Source organism: Suricata suricatta, chromosome 8, assembly GCF_006229205.1.
Source record: "Suricata suricatta isolate VVHF042 chromosome 8, meerkat_22Aug2017_6uvM2_HiC, whole genome shotgun sequence".
NCBI lineage: Eukaryota > Metazoa > Chordata > Mammalia > Carnivora > Herpestidae > Suricata > Suricata suricatta.
Genome location: NC_043707.1, coordinates 56,653,971 through 56,675,542, shown reverse-complemented (window position 1 = coordinate 56,675,542; position 21,572 = coordinate 56,653,971). Strand labels below are relative to the sequence as shown.

At 34.1% G+C, this 21,572-nt stretch overlaps 1 long non-coding RNA gene across 1 annotated transcript; it reads right to left on the bottom strand.

Moving 5' to 3' along the window:
- Positions 1 to 2,154: 2,154 nt before the first annotated feature.
- On the bottom strand, positions 2,155 to 7,886 carry LOC115299821. The gene is made up of 3 exons (XR_003912352.1): positions 7,832 to 7,886; positions 4,005 to 4,049; positions 2,155 to 2,241 (listed from the first exon to the last, which is right to left on the bottom strand). It is a non-coding gene; the product is annotated as an uncharacterized LOC115299821 (long non-coding RNA).
- Positions 7,887 to 21,572: the final 13,686 nt, after the last annotated feature.

The window sequence follows — 21,572 nt, the reverse complement described above, 5'->3', positions numbered from 1 at the left end:
AAGATAATCAGTTTTAGCACATTTCCTTATAGAAACAAGTCTATGTGGAAATTAATGTTTGATGTATAACCTCCTAAAAAGTCATGGCTCAAGGTACGCCAGGGAAGAAGAAAAATGTGATGACAATATTAGGTGAAACGTTTTAATAACTATTCTGTCTGCCATTCTTACAACTGTACCATTATGCCAACAAAATTATTTTCATCAATTCCTTTAATCTTTACCAAAACTTTATGAGAAAATTAATTCTGAAATTGAGGAGAAAGCAGGGTTAGGTTGAGCTAGTGAATTATACAAAATTACCCAACTAATAACTGGTAAAACTGGGACTATACCCAAGACTTGTCTGCCTTTAAGTTTGTTTACCCTAAAAGTAGAGCCTAAGAATGTGACACTCAAAGGAGAAGGAGAAATAAGGGAAGCAGGATCTGCAATAAACACTAACAGCATCTACTATAGTGACACAGACCCCCTTCCCTCCTATGGTATCTGAGACCCTGATTACCACACTCTTATCAGATCTCAGTTGCTATCTTCATCTGTTAACAATTAAAAGTAGGAACAGATGCCAAATGGATCATGTGAATCTCAAATGTATTCTTCTCTATCCCCATATTTTGAAGCAGTCCTACCACCCTATGATGATCAGGTTTAATTATTCCCGACAATAATAATTCCTTTTTATTTATTTTATTCTGTTGGCATCAGGAGATCAAAGTCAACATGTTAAAGTCATGGTTCTAAGTGTAGTGACTCTCTTACTGTGTCTCCTGGTAAAAGTGTCCCTTTTCTAGGAACTGATCCTAAAACCATAAAGTTTATTATTGAAAGACAGGAGGAACAAATTCCCCCAAATACATGACAATGGGATCCACTGGTTCTGATACATATTTTACTACTCAGAGGTGCCAGCCTGATAATGTGGAGAGCTGTGAATTAACATTCATAGACATTGAAGAAAGAGGCACTACGCTCAATAAAAGATCTCAAAGGGGCATCTTTAGCATCCACTATAGTCGTAGTTCTACTTATAAGTTTAGTTTTATTTAACTCTTCCTTTAAATGGGAGTGAATTTTACCATCCCCAAAATATGAAGGACAGATAACTTGTCGCTTTAATTAGTAAGTCTTCAAAGTAAGAAAAGCTATGTCAAAGATCTTTTATTCACACCTGCATCTGCTTTAGATGACACAATCTTGGATTAAAAGACTGAACATGATGACATAATTGAATGAGTCTTCGGGCATCTTAGGAGAGTTTATTTTGGTTGTGCATTGATTGTGAGTTATTGGGGCAGGGGTTAATTGTGAAAGATGATTACTTAGATGATACTAAAAAAAAAAGAAAGAAAAAAGAAAATCATACCCCCTGACATCCATCCCCTACCTTTAAATCTGTACCCTATGATTTTTCAGTTGCTTTAACCAATAGAATGCAGTGAAAATGTCACTGTGCCATTTTCAAGCCTAAGCCTTAGGCACTATAGGATCTGCTTTTGCACGTACCCTGAGGTTCCGCCACTCTCTTGGATAGTCAACATGGATCATAGAGAGCCCATGTGGAAAGGGGGAGAAATTGAAACTACATAGAGATGAACCAAGAGACCCAGATGATAGCCAGCACAGAGCCTTGGATCTAGTTGAACTTTCCCAGTTAATGCAACCATTTAAAGCTTTTCTAGCTGAAGGTAAGATATAAAACCAGAGAAGCCACCTTGGATAATTTAACTCCAGCAATCATACAGGACAATGATATTCTTTCTGTACTGTATCATGGCTCAATTCCTGACCGTCAGAACTATACACAAATATACATTACATCTTAGGGCAGTTTGTTACACGGCAATAGAAAACCAAGTAACTAGAAATTTTACTCCTTTATGATGAGAAGAAAGCTGGTATGGTGTACTTCAAGTATAATATAATAAAATACTTCGATACTGAATGCCCACACCACATTATGTTGTCATACTGTTCTTCCCACTAAATTCAGGTCCTGCATTATAATTTCAGTGCCAATATTCTTTTTCTCTAACTTTTTTTTTTAAAAAACAACTACAAAGTGTAGTCAAATGCATGAATTTATTTCATTTTTTTAACAGAATCATTCAGCTGTAAAGGATAGAAAGCTTATTTTTTAGAAATCTGTTTTTACTCAGGGATTGTAGATTTCATTTTGCAAAGCCTTGTGGGAATACTTCTTCCTGGTCTGCATTCCAGTAGCCTTTTTATTTCCTGTAGCTGTGTCAAAAGCAGTAATAGCAACTCAAAAGAATGAAACAGGTTACCTTGCAATATGCATACCATATGGTTTCATAGTCTTATCCCTTCATTGGTTTAGAAATTGCTGTATGTGATAACAGTAAATTGGCTAGCTAATTACTATCTCTTATGTATAACCATGTAAGTTAATGGATATTAAATAATAAAGAAGTGACCTTTCTTCCCAAATCTTGTCTTTCAGATTGCGCTGCTTGCGATATCTTAACTACATTTCTTAAAACCTTCTTTTGTGGCAAGACATTAGCATTCCATCCCTGAGGTTGTAAGGAATAGCCTTAGCCAGGTTAAGAAACAGAAAGAAGGCCAAAAGCACTGGCAAAATAAATGAAGAGGAAAGTAGATTGAGTGTGAAGTAAAGAGAAGAATTAATGACAACTCCCAGAATGTGAGCTTAAGTAACTGCTATTTACTCAAATGAGAAGAGCTGGGGCAAATGTATTATTGTCCAAAACATCTATATTGGGTGTATTATTTACATATAACAGTTATGTGAGGAACTGCTATTCTATATGAAGTTAGAACATAAACAAGAAGCTCTATATTTAGCAAAGGAAATAATTCCACCTCCAGGTAGTAGAACTACCTAGAAAAATCCATGATAGGAATTAGCCAATGAGTTAGACATAAAAAGACCTGTCTATCCTCTTACTGCAGTTGTAAAAGAAAAAAGGCAAAAACAAAACAAAACAAAACAAAACCTTCTAGCACAAGGACACAGCAAGAGAGTCTAAAGTCAAACTTACGTTGAACAAATAGTAAACCTAATTTTTGTGGACATATCTTTCTGTATATAAAAAAAAAGGAAAGCCTTATAAAAGTTTTTGTAGCAGAATAGGAAAGGAACATTATCCTAAACACTATCCTATTCCAAATAAAGACATATTTTTGAAAATTGTAACCAATGGGATATAAAAATTATTCTAGAAAATATTCAGTCCATTGAAAGGCAAATAACATGACTGTATCAAAGAGATACTGTGATTAATAAGAGGAAGTTAATTTTGACAAAGAATGCACGTGAAATTAATAAAAATGACAAATTGAAAAGGAATTCTAAAATTAAATAAGTTAAAGTTCACATGGAGACAAAAGAAACAGAATTGACACTGCAAAAACTGAAACACTGGTTTTCTAAATAGAATTTTTTAAAAAGAATAAAATTATAAAAGAAGAAGTCCTATAGAAGACAGATTAGTTACCAAGCCTGAGAATAATGAGTACACCCTGGCAAGATCTGAAAAACTGAGTAGGCAATAACTAAGTATTAAACAAGAAAAAACAGTTCTGATTTTATTTGTGCCTTCACTCTTTTTTCACTTACTCTTTTTGTCTTTCACTTTCTTTTTTCACTCATTTTTCTTCACTTCTTTTTCCTCTCTCTATTTTTCTAACTAAAGGTTACAGCTGATACCACAGAAATACAAAGGATTATGAGAAACTACTATGAACAATTATATGTCAACAAATTGGATAACCTAGAAGAAATGGATAAATTCCTGCAAACATATAATCTACTAAATTCTGCATCATAAAGAATAATGAAATTTAATCAGTAATCAAAAATCTGTCCCTTGTCTGACAGGAAACTCTCCCCAAAACAAAAAGCCCAAGACCAGATGTCTTCACTGCTAGACTCTACCAAACAACAAAAGACAAATTAATACTAATCCTTCTCAAGTTCTTTCAAAACACTGAATAAGAGGAAACATTTCCAGACTTACTTTATGAGGCCAGCACTACCTTGATACCAAAGCCAAACAAGGACACTACAAGAAAAGAAAATTACAGGCTAATATTCTTGTTAAATATAGATGCAAAAATATTCTACAAAATATTAGGAAACCACATTCAACAGCACATTAAAAGGATCACATGCCATGATCAAATGGGATTTCTTCTTGAGATGCAAGAATGGTTCAAAATGAACAAATAATTAAATGTGACACACTATATAACAAAATAAAGAAGAAAAACCATATGACCATCTCAATAGATATAGATAAAGCATTTGACAAAATTCAACATACTTTCAGGATTAGAAAAAAATCCCAATAAATTAGATACCAAGAAAATGTACTTCAACCTAATGAAGGCTGTATATGATAAAACCCAACCATTATCATATTCAATATTGAAAAGCTGAAAGCTTTTCCTGTAAGATTAGCGTATACCTTTCTCATTTATATTCAACATAATACTGTATATCTAGCTAGAGAAATTAAACAAAAGTAAAAAAAGGCATCAAATTTGAATGAAAGAAGTAAAATTGTTTTCAGATAACATGATCTTATATATAAAAAGCCCTAAAGACTACACCAAAAAGCTGTTATAAAAAATAAACAAATTCATAAAGTTGCAGTATACAGAATCAAAATACAAGAGTCAGTTGTGTTTCTTTGTACTCACAATGAACTACCTGAAAAAAGCAATCCCACTTTAAGTAGCTCAAAAAGAGTGAAATACTCAGGAATAATTTTAACCAAGGGAGTAAAAATCCATACACCAAAAATTGTAAGACATTGATGAAAGAAACTGAAGAAGACAAAAATAAATGGAAATATTGCCCATGTTCATGGATTAGATTAATTAATATTATTAAAATGTCCATACTATCCAGAGTGGTCTACAGGTTCAGTGCAGTCTCTATCAAAATTTCAATGCCATTTTTCACGGAAATGGAAAAAAATTCTAAAAATTGTATAGAATGACAAAAGACTACAAATAACCAAAGCAATATTGAGCAAGAAAAGCAAACTGGAGGCATCACACTTTTTATTTCAAACTATATTTTTATAAAGCATTAGTAATCAAAATAGTGTGGTACTGGCATAAAAATAGACACAAAGAAAATGAAACAAAATAGAAAGACAAGTGATAAACTCATATGTGTATATAATCAATTATTTATAAAAGGCATCAAGAATACACAATGGGGTGCACTTGGGTGGCTCAGTCGGTTGAGCGTCCAACTTTGGCTCAGATCATGATCTCACAGTTCATGGATTCAAGCCCCGCATTGGGCTCTGTGCTGACTGCTCTGCTCTGTGCTCTGTCTCTCTCTGTTTCTCAAAAATAAATAAATGCAAAAAAAAAAAAAAGAAAAGAAAAGAAAAAGAAGTATACACAATGGGGAAAAAAAACCTGACTCTCCAATAAATGGTAGTGGAAAAACTGAATATCCACATGCAAGAATGAAATTGGAGACTTTTCTTAAACTATATATGAAAATCAACTCAAAATGGATTAAAGACTTAAACATAAAATCTGAAACCATAAATATTCTAGAAGAAAACATAGGTGCTAAGCCCCATGACATCAGCCTTTTTAGATATGATACCAAAGGGTAACAAAAGCAAAAAATATATCAAACTGCAAAGTTCCTGCAAAGCCAAGAAAGCTACAACTAAATTAAAATGAAACTTGTGGAATGGGGAAAATATTTGCAAACTATATATCCATAAGGGGTTAATATCCAAAATATATAAGCAACAGTAATATATTAATAGCAAAAATACAAACAACCCAATTAAAAAATGGTCAAAGACCCTAACAGAATGTTTCCCAAAGATATACCAATGATCAACATGTTTATAAAAAGATGTTCATCATTACTAATCATCTGGGAAATGAAAATTAAAAGCACAATCAGATATCAGATACTTCATAACTTTTAGAAGTTTATGATAAAATAAACAAGAGATAATAAATATTGGCAAGGTTTTGGTTAAAAAAAAGAATCTTTGTGCACTGCTGGTAGAAATGTAAGCTTTGTAGTCATTATAAAAAAAAACAATGTAGATTCATCAAAAAATTAAAAATAGAACTATTATCTGATCCAGAAATCCCACTTTTGGTATACACTCAAAGGAAATGAAATCACTGTCTTGAAGAGGTATCTGCACTTTCACGTTCAATGTAGCATTATTCACAATAGTTATGATAAGGAAACAACCAAAGTAACCATCAACATATGAATGAAAACTTTGGGATATATCTATATCTGTATCTATCATATAAACGCATACCTCTATCTATGTACATGGAATATTATCCAGCCATAGAAAAAAAGGAAGTTCAGATATTTGTAAGAACATAGATGAAATTGGGGGACATTATACTAAGTGAAATAAGTCAGACAGAGAAAGACAAATAATATATGGCATCATTTATATGTGGATTCTAAAAAATGTTAAGTTCATAGAAACAGTGAGTAAAAGAGTTGGTTGCAGGGGTTGGGGCTTAAGAGGAAATGGAAATGGGACATATTGGTCAAAGGGTACAAATTTTCAGGTAAGAGATGAACAAGTTCTGGGGATCTAATGTACAGCATAGGATTACAGTAAATAATTCTGTAATTTATACTTGAAATACACTGCAAGTAGACCCTAAGAGTTCTCACAAAAAAAAATTTAAAAAATCTCCCTAAAATGAAATATTGTTCAAGTCTATGAATAAAAGGACTAATTTCATGAACCCAAGAAAAGCAATGAAAAAATGATCCAAAATGAAGTATTAGCACTCAGGCAGAAACAAAAGGTTACCTATGAAAGAACAAAAGTTGAGCTGTCCTGAAATTTCTCTTATGCATAACTGAATTCCAGAGGACAACACAGAATTTTAACGGAAAAATTTTGTGAACTGAATATTCCACATAAACAAATTTATTGTTTTACTATGAAAGCAACAGAAGACATTCTTATGTAAAAGAACTTGGAAAATATTGCTGCCAAGCCCTCTTCTTGAAAAAAAAAAGAATTGATGATACAATTCAAGTGATAAAAATACAAATAAAAATAAAAATCTTGGTGATGAGCACTGACTATTTAAAGACATTGATTAACGTAATTGAATGCAAACCCAAATAACCTCAACAAAAATGTACTGAGAACCTACTATGTGCAGAAACTCTCCTAATATAGAGGAGATAAGAGTAAAGAAGGTGGACTATATGTGCTTTGCTGGTGCTACATTCTAAGGGATGAGAGAGGCATCAAGCACCCAGTGTCAGACAGTGATCAGCACTTTGAGAAAATAGAACTAGAGGGTCAGGATATAAGACACAGCTGCGATATTTGATAGGCGGGCTCAAGAAAGTCTTTCTAAGGAGCAGGAACCTGACTAAAATGAGAGAACAAGGCTTTAAAAATCTTAGGAAAGAGTTTTTGGAAAGGACCAAGCCCTGGAGGTAGGAAAGAGCTTGCTGTGTTCCAACAACAGCAGGGAGGCCACTGTGAGAGAAGTGCAGTGAGAGAGACTGTAATAGAAGTCTGCAGCAGTGGATACTCAGGGTTAACACAACATTGGGCAATTTAGTCATTCAGGACTTTGGATTTTATTCCATGGCAGCTGGGAAACCAAAGTAGAAACATAACCAGGGGAGTGACATGATCTAACTTGGCTTTGAAAAAGATAGAGAGTAGAATGGTGGTTCCCAGGGGGTATGGGAACTGGGGAGATGTTGGGCAAAGGATACAAATTTCCAGTTACAAGACGAGTAAGTTCTGGGGATCTAATGAACATCAAGGTGACAACAGTTAACAATACTTACTGTATTATATTCTTGAAAGTGGCTAAGAGAGTAGATCTGAAATGTTCTCATCACCTAAAAGAAATGGTAATTATGTGAGGTCATGGAGATGTTAACCAACCCTCCTGTAGTAATCATTTGGCAATATATATCAAATTATCATGTGTGCACCTTACATTTACACAACATTATATCTCAATAAATCTGGGGGGGGAGGAAGAAAAGGATCACTTTTCACTTCTGTAGATAAATATAAAAAACCAATTAGAATGCCATCAAAGTAATTATCTCAAGGTTCTCATTTGAATACAGGACAGACTGAAGCATATTGTAAGGAAGGTGAGACACAGGCATTTAGAATTCCTTATTGCACCTGAGGAAGACTAAATTTACTGTATTTTGATAATTAGAGAAATATGTGTTCAAGTAGGCATTTGATAAGCTTGGAGATAAATACTAGATAAATTTAACTGACTGCATAACTTTCAAATAACTATTATAGAGAAAAGTAAACAAAACACGAGTCCTATCTTCAAGTCTACAGGGACTAAGTTAATTGCAAAATGGGTTAAATCAAGCCACTATAGGCTAATTGGGAGGAAGACCCAGCTTATCTTGAACTGGGAAGTGCCCTTGTCCCTCCAAAGCAGTAGAAATTACTTAGTTTCATGCCATGTGTTGTCAAATCTCACTGTTTATGTAGAGGAGGTGAAACTAAATTTTTAATGTAAAATTTCTGAATTCTTAAAGCATAATATAGACTTGACCCCCATCAACCGTCTCTAATTTTTAAAAGGAACAGATTTGACTTGTTGGCTGTCAGATGGCAAAATCAGTTCTACACAGAGAAAAACTGAAAACACTAAGAACATTAAAGAAGCAAAAAATCAGAATACATCAAATAAGTTTATAGAAGTAAGTCTTAATTCTTCTACTTAATATACTCTTCTAATTTTAACATATACAAGGAATTAAATTCTCTATTTAAAAAAAGAACTTATATATTGGCTTTAAAAAAAATTGTCAAACCTCTATACTGTTTTCCAGAGTGACTATATGAGTTTACATTCCCACCAACAGTGGAGGAGGGTGCCTGTCTCTCCACATACTTGCCAGCATCTATAGTCTCTTGATTTGTTCATTTTAGACACTTTGACTGGCATGAGGCGGTATCTCAGTGTGGTTCTGATTGTATTTCCCTGATGATGAGTGATGCTGAGCATCGTTTCATGTGCCTGTAGGCCATCTGGATGTCCTCTTTGGAGAAGTGTCTGTTCATGTCTTCTGCCCATTTCTTCACTGGGTTATTTGTTTTTTGGGTGTGGAGTTTGATGAGTTCCTTGTAGATTTTGGATACTAGCCCTTTATCTGATATGTCATTTGCAACTAACTTTTCCCACTCTGTCAACTGCCTATTAGTTTTCTTGATTGTTTCCTTTGCAGTTCAGAGCAAAAAACTATCAATAGAACTCCCCTATGACCCAGCAATAGCACTGCTAGGGATTTATCCGAGGGATACAGAAGTGCTGATGCATAGGGGCACATGTACTCCAATGTTCATAGCAGCACTGTCAACAATACCAAATCATGGAAAGAGCCTAATGTCCATCACTTGATGAGTGGATCAAGAAGATGTGGTATATATACACAAATGGGTATTACATGGCAATGAGAAAGAATGAAATATGGCCATTTGTAGGAAAGTGGATGGACCTCAAGGGTGTCATGCTAAGCGAAATAAGTCAGGCAGAGAATGACAGATACCATATGTTTGCATTCATAGGTCTAACAGGAAAACAGGAGAAACCTAATGGAGGACCATGGGGAGGGGAAGGGGGAAAGAGAGTTGGGGAGAGAAAGAGACACAAAACCTGAGAGACTATTGAATACTGAAACCTAACCGAGTGTTGAAGGGGGAGTGGGAGGGAGAAGGGAGGTGGTAGTAATGGAGGAGGGCACTTGTGGGGAAGAGCACTGGGTGTTATATGAAAACCAATTTGACAATAAACTATTTTAAAAAAGGAAATCCTTTAAAAAATTTTGTCTTATACCCCACTTATTTTTTTAAATGATATAATTAAATACAATTAAATTATCACTATGAGATTCACAGAAAACCAATGCCAAAAGGTTAAAAATTAAGACATGCATAAAATTACATTCAGTGCTGACAAGGTCTTGGAATCCTACTACAAGGTTTACTTTGTTTGTCAAGGTCAGTGAACATCAACAATTGTTAATAAATCAACTAGCACCAACAAAGAAAATAATCACAGATAATCGCCAAATAAAAGACAAATTAGGGAACTAAAGACTACTATTAAGGAGTATTTCCTGGTAACCTTGAGAATGCCTTTGTGCACCACTGAAATTATAAATTCATAAAGATTTTTCCTCCAGATATTTAAGGTTATAATAGGTTAAATAACCACTCTGCCCCATCAAAAGATATCCTCATCTTAATCTCCAAAAACAATGACTATTATGTTACATGGCAAATGGAACTTTGCAGATGTAATTAAATTGAGAATCTTCAAATGAAAAAATAGTCCTGTATTATCTAGTGGGCCCAATGTAATTACAGGGTCCTTATAAGAGGGAGGCAGGAGTCAGTGAAAGAGATATGAGGACAGAAACAAGGATTGTGTCAAAGAGGGAAATTTGAAGATGCTATGCTGCTGGCTTAAAGATAGAGCCATAGGGCAAAGAATGCAGGTGGCCTCTAGAAGCTAGAAACTCATGGAAATGGATTATCCTTAGAGCTTCCAGAAAGAACACCATCTTGCCCACACCATGCTTTTATCCTCAAATATATTTTGGGTTTCTGACTTTGAGAACAGAAAGGTAATAAGTTAGTATTATTTTAACCCATGAGTGTGCAGTGATTTGTTACACTAGCAGTAGAAAACTAATGCAGGGGCACCTGAACGGCTCAACTGATTAAGAGTCTGACTTCAGCTCAGGTGGAGATCTCACAATTCGTGAGTTCAAGCCCCATATCAAGCTCTGTGCTGACAACTCAGAGCCTGGAGCCTGCTTCACATTCTGTGTCTCTCTCTCTCCCCCTGCCTCTCTACCACTCATGCTCTGTCTGTCTCTCTCTCTCTCAAAAATGAGTAAACATTAAAAAATTGAAAAAAAAAAGAAAACCAACTTAACTTAAAATCTAAGGCTAACTTAAAAATCTTATTAATCTGACAAGTATTTTTTAAATATTTTTTTAGAGAGACAGAGTGTAAGTGGGGGATGGGCAGAGAAAGAGACACAGAATCCAAAGCAGGTTCCATGCTCTGAGCTGTCAGCACAGAGCCCAATGTGGGGCTTGAGCCCACAAACTGTGAGCCTATGACCTGAGCTAAAGTCGAGGCTCAACTGACTGAGCCACCCAGGCACCCTAATCTGAAAAGTTTTAAATATCACTATCAAGAAAACATTTGACTAATCCAATGGAAATGTCTAAATCAGCTATTTATAAAACTAGTTAATGAAACTACCATAAACAAATGCAACCATATTTATAAAATCAAAATATTCTATTTTTTAGCTATTTAAATTATTTAACAAATAAATACAATCTTGATAGTAAAAGTCAGAATATAATAAATAAATTTAAAAATATTGTTGATAATAAGCTTTCTCAAATATTACAATACTTTTTAAAACTTTGTCAAATTCTTTCATAATGCTAAATCTATAATCACATATCTAAAATCTAATACTTATTTACATATATTTAAGTTAGACCCATTTGGCCAGTCAGATATTCTAATTGCCAAGTTCTCTAAAGCATTACAATCACATGAAAATAGCAATCCTAAGATTTTAATTACTTCATCCTTATATACTTGCTTCTAATTTTCATGGGTTACAGGTATTTATACATGAATGAGCCAATCATTATTTTCTAAGAGATTTGGGGCTATAGTTCTAGCTGGGTAAAATGAAATTTTGGCCAAGAATACTTGGCGAGGAAATAGGATTTAAGTCTTATTAGTTAATTCCCCTGGCCTTTTTATAGCTCGTATTATAAGAACTTCATACTTTAGTGAGAGAAAGACTGATCTCATAGCTCACATCCCCTAGATTTAAGTTAAAAATTAATCTTTTTTCTTTTTTTCTTTACTGTTTTTTTATTTTTTGAGAGAGAGACAGAGAGAGAGCATGAGTAAGTAGGGGAGGGGCAGAAAGAGAGGGAGACAGAAAATCCCAAGCAGGCGCTGCACTGTCAGTGCAGAGCCCAACTAGGCCCCAAACTCATGAACCATGAGATCATGACCTGAGCTGAAATCAGGAGTTGGATGCTTAACCGAATGGGTCACCTGGTGCCCCTAATCTTTTCTATCTAATTTTAATTTTCCACCTCAATCCACATTTCAGGGTGTTTCATTGCTTGGCAGGATTTGCTACTTATTGCTTCATTATTTTCAACTTCCTTCCATCTGTCAGGTCCAAAATTTTCAGATATATTTAAATGACATTCAAGGGCATCTGGGAGGCATCCAATTTAGGTTCAGGTCATGATCTCGTGGTTTGTGGGTTGAAGCCCCATGTTGGACTCTGCTGACAGCTCAGAGCCTGGGGCCTGCTTTGGATTCTGGGTCTCTCTCTCTCTCTCGAAAATAAATAAATGTTTAAAAAACAATAACATTCAATTGGATTCAGGCTCATTTCATGTCTATTTATGGCACTAAGGTCATAGATCTTGAGGTCCTGGAAGTAATGCTGGAAAGGTCTCCTCTGATTCATTTTAGAGATTTTTAATTTTGTCATCTTTTTTCAAAGGCATAAAATTAGTACCCACTTATCTGCCATAACATGGGAAAGAGCTCCCTTAAGTAGAGTACCTGAATGTAGAGCTGAAAAGAATGACAATATCTTCATTGAAAAGCAGATAAAGGGCATAAAAATGAGAACCACTGAAGGTCGGATATTTGCTTTCCATCACCCATTCATCTTGGCAGCAAGTAGGCACACCAAGTTAACTCAAAATTGTTGTGAGAACCAATTCAGGGTTTTACTGCTGACCCAGGAAATTAAGATAAGGATTCTAAAACCACTAAATAAGGGGCAGACTATCTGCCAAAGGAAGGAAAATACATCACAAAACTAGTGAAAACCCAATTATATATATAGTGGACATGATCAACATTGAGACTGAGCTACAGAGAATAGGGAGTAATAGGTTTAGCCATCAACCTACTTGAATTCTGAATTATCATTATTAAGATCACCATACATAAAAGTATTTGAACTAATGTTGACTCTTCTCCCCAAGATGCAAAATCTTTCAGACTCTGTATTGTATTTATCAAATTTTTTCAAGTTAACAATTAAGCCTATTGCTTGAAATTTAGAGGCACTCACCTGTAAATATGTTTGGAAATTAAATTGTAAATACTATATTTTAAGCACGTATTGAAAAATGCAACTAAGATACTGTTAAAAAGGCAAACTATTCCTGCTTCAAAACTTTTCAGACCAGTGTACATCTAGATAGATTTAATTTATTAGCAGTTATTTTTATGAAATAACCCTACTTGAACTATTTAATGCTTTTTTATTTGAATTCCACTAAATGAGATGTTAAGGGCACCACAGTTAATTTCTTCCTTATCTATGATAAGGATACAGATACTTCTGTCTTTATTCATTTCTAACTACGTGATACCAATTTAAGCAAATTCAAGCAAGACAATCAGGACTAAGATTGACATCTTATTTAATAGAAATCAAACCTAAAGAACTATATAGAAAAAAGTTTAATATTAATAAAAATTAGATATATGTAGAAGGTATAAGAACATTGAATCTTCATATTGTAAACACTTATAGAATACATAAGGAAAATTAAGTTTTGCAGTAGACGCTTTTCTAAATTAATTATCTTAGTCCAGTAATAATAAAAAATAGAGAAGTTTTATTAATAAGGTTAAAAAATAGATAGTACTCACACTTCCTATCATATCTTCTCCCTGCAAAATTAAAAATAAACTAAAAACTTCTTTTCAAGTGTTCATAGAAAACATAAAATTTATCATATAATATGCCATTGAAAAAACTTTTAAAAATTATAAAAATGACATTATATAGCCCTCTTACACCTTATGTTAAAAAAACAAAACAGAAAAAACTACACAGCTAATAGCAAAATTAAGAAAGCTCTAGAGATTAAAGATCACTTTTAAAAACTAAAGGAAAACAATATATAATTATTTCAATATCTATTAACAGAAAAATATTACCACATCAAAATCTGTGTTGCAAGGAAAGCTATACTCAAATGCAAATAAATAGAATTAAATAAGCTAACTATATACTCAACTCAGTCAGAAAAATCATTAAAATATGAACTCCAAAAAAAGGAAGAATACCTGAAAATGAGAATGAGAAAAAAGATTATGCAAATTTGTAAATAAAAAGCAAAGCACAAGAGCAATTTAAAAATTTTTTAATGTTTATTTATTTTTGAGAGAGGAGAGAAAGAGACAGAGACAGATTATGAACGGGGAAGGAGCACAGAGAGAAGGAGACACAGAATCCAAAGTCTGAGCTGTCAGCACAGTGCCCAATGCAGGTCGAACTCACAAACCATGAGATCAGACCTGAGCCAAAGTCAGATACTTAACCAACTAAGTCACCCAGGTGCCCCAAGAGCAATTTTTAAAATGGTATAGACCCTCTGAAAACATCTTGGTATTTTGCTTAAAAGTAACAAGACAGGGAAAAGAATGATTACAAATAGGATCTGTGTTGGGTTGGTGATGCATCATCCATATCCTCCTTCAAGGAGCAACTCTGCTTAGCTATTCAAAGTACAGTTAGTGGATACTCTTTGGCTGTTAGTTCCTTCAGACTCCCCATAGTCATGCCCTCTCCAAATCCAATGACTGAGCAAGGCAAAAGTATAAGTCCCATATCCAAGGTAGGCTAACCTGAAGGACCATTTCATCTCAGGATCACTTTAGGTCAGCTGAGGTTCTCAGGCCAGTATCAGAGCTTCGCATCTCCTGCCCAGTTTGGCCTTCTCCCCTTCCATTCCACAACTATTGATCCCAAAGCCACTTCCTAATAAACATTCTGAACACTAAAGTCTATCTCCCAGAAAATCCAACCTCTTTCAGAATTCATAAAATATTTGCATTAGCTTTTTAAACAAAGGAACATAATAGTCACTACTTTATGCTAATACATATGAAAATGCTGAATTTCATGAAATATAAAAAAAAACAAATTGATTCACATAGGAACAAAGAACTAATAAAGTAATCAAATCATTACCTATATAATCCCAAAGCCTCCAGGACCAGTATTTCAGTGTATTTGGGGAAATATATAATTTGAAAACTACACAGTTCAATTTATGAAGCTAGTAACATATAAATAACTACAAAAATATGACAGAAAAAAAGAGACTGGGGCTTCCAACACAAATGCCTACTCAAGACCAGGAAGATACATAAATATCTGAATCAGACTAGTCATATTATAGTGGAGCCTGTGAGCAACTAGAACATGTAAGCCCCACATAATAATAATAATAATGAAAATTATTGAGGTACTAGTACTTTTTTTAAGTTTATTTATTTTGAGAGAGAGTGAGCATGAGAGTGGGGGAGGGGGAGAGGGAAAAAGAGAGAATCCCAAGCAGGATCCACCCTGTCAACACAGAGCCCCAGGTGGGGCTACAAGTCACAAACCATGAGATCATGACCTGAGCCAAAACTGAGAGCTGGACACTGAACCAACTGAGCCACCCAGGTGCCCCAGAGGTACCCTTACTTTCATCTTTATTTTAAAGATTGATATAGTGGAGAAAGAAAATTTAAATTACTTTTATAAAATCATATAAACAGTGGTAATGGACTCAAACTTTGGGCCCAGGCAGTCTGGCTCCAAAGCTTCCTGAACTTGTTTCTTAAACATCATTGAATAACTATCAATAAACATACACATGTACACTCATTCACACACAAACACCTACACACACACACACACACACACACACACACACACACACACAGAGTTTAAAAGCAGATCTCCCTAACCATGCTCCCACTGAACAATCATGCTTACGCATACAAAAAGCTCAAAAATATAGAAACAATTTCAACCCAGTACAGTATTAAGATAATTATCCTTCACTGTAAACAAAGATTTTTCCCCTGAGAATTAAGAATTTTCAATTTGTACTCAGTAATAGTAAATTAGTTGATGTGATCATCAATAAGACAAATGAGAACAGTGTCGTGTCTTGAGCTACATTATATGGAAACCAGTAGCCACCAAGAGGACAGGAGAAAGAACAAGTGAGCAGACTACTAATCTTACTTTCTCTCCTTTCTCTCTCCCTAGGATGGAAAAACCTTCCTAAGTAATATAACATCTCAGAATCTGTTCAAGAAAAATTGGCATGATTCTCATCTATATAAAAAGTTAAAAATGTATATATAGTAAATATCACCACAAAAAAGTTAAAGATAAAAAATGGAAGATGAACATTTGCACCATATACAGCAGAGTGAAAATATAGATAATAAATATCTTATATTAAATACACAAAATATATGGCTTAAATTATATACCACATGCATTATAATTCATATACATAATCTAAGTGCAAAATATAAATTCATAATATAACACAACGCTATAACAAAGCATCAAACAACTTATCTTAGCCTAGTTTTCCCAGAGAAAAAACCCGAGGCAAAAATAAAAAAAAAGTTTATGCGCCTCTGCTTTATTAGGTAGTACAGGGAAGTGGGCATGAGAACAGAATGTGTCTAGCACATGGCCAAACCTCAAGGAAGCAAGTCCAAGTACTGCTGTAACATTAAAGTCTGAATCACAGGCAAGCATCCCCAAATCAATAAAATCTCCTTTATCTACCCCATCAACTCAGCCTCCTCAATGTCCTTGGTACACGTTTTCCCTTGGATATTTGTCTTGCTGGCACATATTAATCTCATGTGTAAACATGTTTGTGTATATGCTATTTCTCCTAGAGTAGGGACTATACTCTCCTACTCAGACTCTGCTAAGACCTAATTCTGCTTATCAGCCTGGAGGCTTTAAGAGTTGTGAGGTACAAGCATCATCTTACAAGTACTTGCTTTCAGGGAAAGTCACTACCTGAACTCCAGGCAAAAAAGAGAGTTTTCTGGCAAGCAGGAGGAAGACACCACTGCTGGCTTAGCATTTTCACAGGACTTGCATGTTCAATATTCTCAGGCTCTCTCAAATGTTCTCATCCCAGGCTTAAGGCCTCTTTATCTTAACCAGCATCTGACTTTTACAAAAGAAACTTTTTGAAGCTGCATATTAGATCTGTTTTGCATCTCTGATACTCTTACAATTATATATTATAATTAGATATTGGGCCTCATTTTCAGCATAGTCTGTCTGTCTGTCTCTCTGTCTGTCTCATAGTTTTTATTGTTTTAAATGTTTATTTATTTATTTTGAGACACACACACACATACAGAGAGAGAGAGAGAGAGAGAGAGAGAGAAAAAGAGAGGGAGAGAGAGAGAGAGAGAATGAGAATGAGCAGGGAGGGGTGGAGAGAGAGGGAAAGAGAATCCCAGCCGGGTTCCATACTGTCACTGCTGAGTCAGATGCCAGACTCCATGTCACAAACCATGAGATCATGACCTGAGCCAAAATCAAGAGACAGGTGCTTAACCAAATGAGCCACCAGACAGCATTTTCCAGTGACAATTCTATATACAGAGAGAGCAAAATTAATTGTGTTGGTCTTTGTATTTTATAAAAATTAAGTTATTTATCTAGAAGTTTCATTAAAGGAAGGGAGTATGTCTTTATTGTCTTTTAATTATTCTCTAGTTATTTACTTTGAATAAAGCAAAAGCAGAAGTTTTAAATAAAAAATATAGATTCACTTTTTAATTTATCTGATGTCACCAGATATTAGGTCATAAATATCTGTATACATACATGAACACATAATTTTTACTCTCAGCAACATTGCATATTAGATTATATGAAGTGATATATTCCATTAAGGAGACAGTCTTTGATAGTAGATAGGAAAAGGTCTTTGGAGCAAGGAAGACCAAGTGAGAAGACCAACTTAAACACTAAACAAGTTGTAGGGCCTTGGCCAAGACACTTAACATCTCTGAATCTATTACCTCAGTTTTTAAATGCAAGAATAATACCTGCATAGTAAATTTTTGGATTAGAAATAATATATAAAGTTTCTAAAAGTGTTTGGCACATAATAGATATTGAGTAAGTGATAGTAATTATTGCTTTAGCATGTGATTTAAACCAAAAAGATAGGAAAATTAAATTAAAATGAAGTACAAACACTTTCTAATTAAAATGTGTGCTTACTTAAGTGGAACTGTTTCAATAGCTTACTGTGGCTTTTTAAAAATTAAGCCTAAGCGATAAATGGTCTGCTTCTTGAATACGCTAGGAAACCATAAAGTTATCATCTGCTATTTCTAAGTATATATTTAAGAGAATTTTGCATTTGCCAATTCTAAATGTCAAAGTTTTAAGATTGCCTTGCATTAGCCCAGTTTGACTAATAAGGTAGGAAGAAACTTTCTGCAGTCACCACAGAAAAAGTGATACATAGCCTGGAAATGCATTTCTCTGAGCAAGGGAGTATGTGCCTTCATTTCTCCCTAAATTACGTAAAGGAAGGAAGAAAGATAAGAGAGAAGAGAAGAGAAGGAAGGAAGGAAGGAAGAAAACAAGAGGGGAGGGAGGGAAAAGAGCAAAAGAGAAAACAAGAAAAAGAAAATTATTGGAAGAGTAGACTACTTTGGTAATGGAGACAATTTTTTACTAATTATAAGTAGAGTTTTTCACACATATTCTATATCATTATTACATTCAATCATTAATTCAGCCAAATAAATTAATAGAATCAATTACACAAATCATCAACTTTTTTTCTGTAAAATATCAAACCCATAGAAGAGTTGGAAAAAAATAGTGCAATGAACACACATATACCCTCACCTAAATGCACCTTTTAAGATGCTAAATTCTAGTTAGAAAAAGAAGGAAGGAAGGAAGGAAGGAAGGAAGGAAGGAAGGAAGGAAGGAAGGGAAAGAAAGAAAAGAAAGAAAGGGAAAGAAAGAAAGAAAGAAAGAAAGAAAGAAAGAAAGAAAGAAAGAAAGAAAGAAAGAAAGATTGACTCCAGGTAGTTGACATACAGCATACTATAGTTTCAGATGTACAATATAGTGATTCAACATTTCCATACAACGCCTGGGCTCTTCATGACAAATGCCCTGTTTTATCCCCGTCATCTATTTAACCCAGCTCCCCATATCCTCCCCTCTGGTAATCATCAGTTTGTTTTCTATAATTAAGAATCTAAGTCTTGGTTTGCCTCTCTCTCTCTCTCTCTCTCTCTCTCTCTCTCTCTCTCTCTCTCTCTCTTTGCTTTCCCTTTGCTTATTTGTTTTGTTTCTTAAATTTCACATATGAGTGAAATCATTTGGTATTTGTCTTTTTCTGCCTGGCTTATTTCACTTGGAATAATACTCTCTAGCTCCAACCATGTCATTGCAAATGGCAAGATTTCATTCTTTTTTTTTTATGAATAAAGATGTGGTATATCTATACACAATGGAATATTATTCGGCACTAAAAAAAACAGATGCAACTTTTTCATTAATTTAAAAGTAAGATGCAGACCCCATTCTTCACAAATATTTTATCATGTGTCTGTTAAGAATATTTTTCTATAATTGATTAACACCATTATCACATCCAAGATATTAGCATTGATTCAGATATATTACCTAGTATAGTTCATATTCAGATTTGTCCATTGTCCCAAAAATGTCTTTAAGGTATCATTTTAACTTTAATCTGGAATCCAATAATGACAAGTTATCACATTTCTTTAGTCTCCTTGTCTGTCTATTCTTTTTTATCTTTCTCTTAATCTTTCTCTTCCTCCTCCTTTCCTCTGCTTCTTTTTCAATGAATAACACTTTTTTTTTTTTAGTTTAGCCAAGTTGTTTAATAGATCTTTCTACAATCTAGAATTGCTTGGTTTTTTTCTTAATTATATAAACATTAAAAAGTTTTGGTAAAAATATTTCATTATCAATACTCTATACTTTCCTGTGTCATATAGGGAAGTATAAATTGTCATTTTCTTATTATTGGTGATATTATGTTCGATCATTTCATCATTTCCATCAAGTTCCCCCACTGAAAAGGATCATTTTTCCCTTATAATTAACAAGTAATATCTAGGGTAATACTTTGACCTACTTTAAGTATTCTGTACCACACATCTTTCATCCAATGATTTTAGTATTAACTGATAACCTCTGCCTGAATTGATTACTATAAAGATGCATGCAAACAGTGATTTTTCTATTTCTAGCACTCCTTTGATATTTATTCCTTGACATTCTTCTATGAGCAACAGCTTTAATTGTTTCCCTCCCCCACTTTTTAGTTGTAATGATAATAATAATTCTTTAAAAATTTTAATATTTATATTTATTTTTGATAGGGAGACACATTACAAGCAGGGGAAGGGCAGAGAGAGTAGGGACACAGATTCCAAAGCAGGCTCCACGTTCTAGATCACGACCTGAGCCAAAGTCAACACCCAACTGACTGAGTCACCCAGGTGCTCCTCACATTTTCTATAGTAAAATATACATAAAATAGAATTTACCATTTTAACCATTTTAGTGCACAGTTCTGTGGCAATAAATACATTAACACTGCTGTGAATCACCATCATCATCATCCATCTCCAAAATTCTTTTCATCTTGAAACACTGAAACTATTCAGTTAAGAAGAGCAGTTAAACAATAACTCCCCACTCCCTCCCTACTCCCTGTCCTCTCAGTCCCTAGGGACCACCATTTTACTTTCTGTCTTTTAAATATGATTATTCTTGGTATCTCATATAAGTGCAGTCACATAGCTTCGGTTTTGTGTGTGTGTGTGTGTGTGTGTGTGTGTGTATGTGTGTGTGTGTGTGTGTGGGTGAGAGAGAGAGAGACTGGCTTTAAAAATCATAAATTTAATAGCATATAAGTCAAAATCATCAGTTCAGTGAAATATACTATAAACAAAAGAAAGAAGCTACAGATGTCAGTGCTTACCACTAGGGTAACCATACAGACTAGTTTGTCCAAGATAATTCTGTTTTTTCTTCCATTACTTAGACATAATTATTAAAAGTACACCTTTCCATTCTTGAAAATGGTCTGGTTTAAGTAGTCACACTAACTAAAGCTTACATAAATTTTATATACAAATTTATACAAAACACTTAGAAATCTACAAGAAAACAACTAATTAGTGGGAAATGGTTGAAGGCTATTGAACAAATGATTCACTGAAGAGAAAACCTATACAGTCAACCAACAATGAAAAAATTCTCAACCTCATGAATAATCAGGGAACACACAAAAAAAATAACTGCTACACATCATTTCACATGTCAAATTGGAAAACAAAAAGTCTGACAATACACACCATGATGAAGATGTGGAAAAAAAAGTTTACCTTTGCCTTTAGGTATATACATCACTATAACCAACTCGGAGGATAACTGAGTAGCATTTAATAAAGCTAAAAATGTGTATAATCTTTGATTTAAAACTTTCATTTCTAGGTACATTAGAGAATCTATCACATATGTTCACATGATAAGTGTATAAAAAATAAATTGCAACATATATAACAGGTAAATAATTAGAAACAAACTACATTTTTATCAAGAATTAATATATGCATTC